This window comes from Lathamus discolor, chromosome Z (assembly GCF_037157495.1).
Source record: "Lathamus discolor isolate bLatDis1 chromosome Z, bLatDis1.hap1, whole genome shotgun sequence".
Lineage (NCBI taxonomy): Eukaryota > Metazoa > Chordata > Aves > Psittaciformes > Psittacidae > Lathamus > Lathamus discolor.
In genome coordinates, this window is record NC_088909.1 from 85,700,794 (window position 1) to 85,704,448 (window position 3,655).

Genomic DNA, 3,655 nt, shown 5'->3' on the forward strand with positions numbered 1-3,655 from the left:
TTAATTGGTTTTCTGTAGTTTTCATGCTTTTATAAAAACACATTTTTAAGAAAAGGAATTTAGGGGCATATTCAAATGAAGTACTTGAAAGTGATTATCATCATGAGCAGGATGTTTTCTCAGTTGTGTTTAACACAATTCTTCATGGAAAGTCAATACATCTGTTAAAATATTAATATTCCTTTAACATTTGCACAGTGGTTAAAAAGAGATAAAAAACCAACAAAAAAAAGAAAATCCCCCAGGGCCCTACTAACAGAGTATCATATTGCCCTTTTCCTTTCCTCTTGTGCTTATTCACGATTGCCATGAAATCCTCAGCAAAAGAGGTACACCACTCTTAAATTCATACTGTTTAGTACTAGTTACATGTCTCAGCTAAAGAGGGGAAAAAAATCTTGTTTTTAAACAATTCATCCATACTGTTAAAAAATAAATACTCCAGAAATGAACTACCAGGTGGCATTAGTGAAGAAAATACTTTTCAAGAGACTGTTCGTAGCCAAATTTTCTTCTATGAAGAACTTCCCTGAGATTTAGTAAATCTCATGCCTTTAAAACTGGAGGTGTGTTTAGAATACAGCAATATTCTGTGGGTGTGTGTATTATTTATTAACTTCGTGTTCTGATACATCCATTGCTGGCAATGGAGTTAATGCCAGAAAAATAAACCAACCAACAGATTTTTGATGGGGAAAGATTGCCAAACTGAAGCTAAGAGTTTGGTATTTATTGAATGGTCCTTATCACAATAAATCACTGTCAATTTAAGCATTGTGCTTCTTGCTAGGAGTGCTCTTCTAAAATGAGAGAAACTTAATCCCAACTTAGTCAAGTTAAAGTTCTGGTACTTGTCCAAGTACTGGAAACTTGGTAGTCTCAGCATCATACTGGAACATACATGCAGCTGTAAAGCACTGTTGAATAAAACCAGGACAAGTTGCTATTTATCTTGATGTATGTTTAGACACATACAGTATAAAGCCAAATATATACGTTATTTAAATCATTAAAGCACACACATTTAACAACCTGAAGCATGCTTAGCAGTAGATACCTGAAGATACAGTTATAAGCACTGGATGCCTGCAACAGTATTACTTAATTTAAATCAGTTCACTGCTTGCCTTTGTACACAGTTGGGGTTTTTTTAGTGACAGGTATGAATTTTTGGCTTATGTTGCTGTTGCATTCCTTTATATTGACAGCTTCATGTTTTCAGAGGTTACCTGTTTATTTCTAGCTGAAAAAAAGCTTTTTCCCCGCATCTACTTTTTTTTAAGTTGACCTCTGTCGTCTTCAGAGTAGATCAAAGAACAAATCTTGGTTTCAAGGGAGAGCAGGACATCCTGAACATACATTAGTAAGAACTTTAGTTTTCCCTCTCCCCAGTTATTCAAATAACAGTTCTAAGAAAAGTCCATCATTCTTTTATTGTTGCCCTGCAACGAAGAAACTCGAAAGGATGTAACTTGAGTTTACATTTCATAAAGCTTTTGAAATAAGACACCATTTGCCTTCTGTGAGAGGCATGGTCTCGTGCAGTCAAGCACTGATTGCTTTCAGTACTGTGGCTTCCTCACAGTACCACTTCAAGTACAGTGCCACTTCAAGGGTTGATCCTTAGTCTCAGTTTACCATTGGTGTGACATATCCCATTATCTCTTGAAGCTGCCTAGGAAAGTGGAAAAAGTGGTGCAATTAATACACACAGCATTGTTAACAACTGAATACACCGTCTGACTAATCCTCATCAAGCAGCTGTGTACCTTTATTGAGTAGGAAGACTTCACTTGAGTTAAATAGAGCTTTTCATCCCCTGCCTTAGTGACCTCTTAAAATGTTTTAATTAAGTTAGGTGAAAGCCACCAATGGTGTTCAAGCCTTATGTGCAAATGCAGTAATGCCTTCCCTCATGTCAGGAGGGGAACATGAGTTGCCATTGCACTATTATAATGTTGGAGGCTATAACCAGTAAAGTACAGTATGAAGTCTAACTGTCTTACCTTCTCAGTCCTCCAGCCATCCTGTTGTCTTTTCCAGCTTATGATATTTAATATTGATCACTTAAGACAAAGTTGCTTTTCTATACATCCAAAGTAATTTTAGTAATTGGTTGTGTGTATATAAATACTGCTAGTGAATATATATAACCTCAAAGCTGTTAAAAATAACATTACATTCATCAGTTTACATAAACAATTTATTTTCTGTAGTCCCAATAGTGAATTTTGCAAAGCACTGACATTGCTGAGATTTAAACTAGAAGAGTAGGTACATTCGTATCTTCAGTGTTTACTAACCCAGCTGGCAAGTAAAAACAGGGAGTGCATTCATCACTGTGTGAAAACCACAGGACTAAACACCTCGTGGCTCTGAACCATTGTATATACACGAAATGTTTTTACAGAACATACAACAGAAGAACTGGAGTTTGTGTTCTAGCAAGAACACACCCTTTTCTGCTGCCAGTGGCTGTATGAAGTGTACCCGACAGGGCCTTTCTGCCAGTACATAACAAACTCGGAACAGCCGGAAAAGATACCAAAAATGGCATCCGGGTATGATCCAGATGAACTGTACTTACCAGTGGGCTTTGTTCTATATGGAGTTTATATATGTGCTGCATATCTTTGCGACCACTAAATGTGGCATTTTTATGTCATCCAGTTGTTGCCTTCTGCATGTTTCACCTGCATCTTGGTTTACGCTGGCAATGCACTGTGTGGATGAACATACCTGCATACCAGTTTCCGTGGCCCAGCCGGCACTTGGTGCAGGCCGGCAGTGCAGCAGGTCCTCATCCGCTCTCATCCATTTGTGCCGAAGGGTCTCGGTGTTACTGCAGTGCTACTATAAACACGGCACACGCCGCCTCGCCTGCTGCTTCTCAACCTCCTTGGTTAAGGGAAGGGAAAAACCGAGGTTACGGCCTGGCCTCCCGGCCGGCGCCACCCTTCCAGCGCGTACCGCGGCTCTATGCCGGGAAGGCCGGGCAAAGGTCCGGGCCCGGCAGCACCTCCCGCCGCTTCCCCCGCGCCCCGAGCCAGCCGCCCGCCTCAGCACCGGGCTGGGAGCCCGGGGAGCCGCGCGGCCGCGGCGCCGGCCCGGCCCGCCACGGCCGGCCTGCACCTCCCCGCCGGGACCGCCGCCATCTTGTCTCGCCTCGATCCGTCCTATCCCGCCCTGCAGCGGCGGCGGCGGCGGCCGAGGGAGGAGCGCGGGCCGCGCAGGGCGCCGCGGGCGCGGAGGTTGGCCTGAGCTCCGCGTTCCAGCTTAGAGCTGTCCCCTGCTGTTCCTCTTCTCGGCCTGCCCCCGCCGGCAGAGAGCTGCGGCGTTGCTTCCCCGAGCTGGCCTCTTATGTGGGACCCGGCAGCCCCGGAGGAGAAGGAGGAGGACGGAATCCATCACAGGACAGCGTGACCGCAGACCAAACAGGCAGAAAATGAGGTCCATACATACTAGTTTGAAAATGTATGATTTTTTTTTTTAATTTCATAGAATCATAGAATAGTTAGGGTTGGAAAGGACCTCAAGATCATCTAGTTCCAACCCCCCTGCCATGGGCAGGGACACCTCACACTAAACCATCCCACACAAGGCTTCACCCAACCTGGCCTTGAACACTGCCAGGGATGGAGCACTCACAACCTCC

The 3,655-nt window shown here is 43.9% G+C and overlaps 1 long non-coding RNA gene and 1 other non-coding gene across 2 annotated transcripts; both read right to left on the minus strand.

Annotated features, from left to right (window-relative positions):
- Positions 1 to 1,407: 1,407 nt before the first annotated feature.
- LOC136004589 (uncharacterized) lies at positions 1,408 to 3,177 on the minus strand. The gene is made up of 2 exons (XR_010608541.1): positions 2,740 to 3,177; positions 1,408 to 1,675 (listed from the first exon to the last, which is right to left on the minus strand). It is a non-coding gene; the product is annotated as an uncharacterized LOC136004589 (long non-coding RNA).
- On the minus strand, positions 1,893 to 2,021 carry LOC136006118 (small nucleolar RNA SNORA47). The gene has a single exon (XR_010608980.1). It is a non-coding gene; the product is annotated as a small nucleolar RNA SNORA47 (small nucleolar RNA).
- Positions 3,178 to 3,655: the final 478 nt, after the last annotated feature.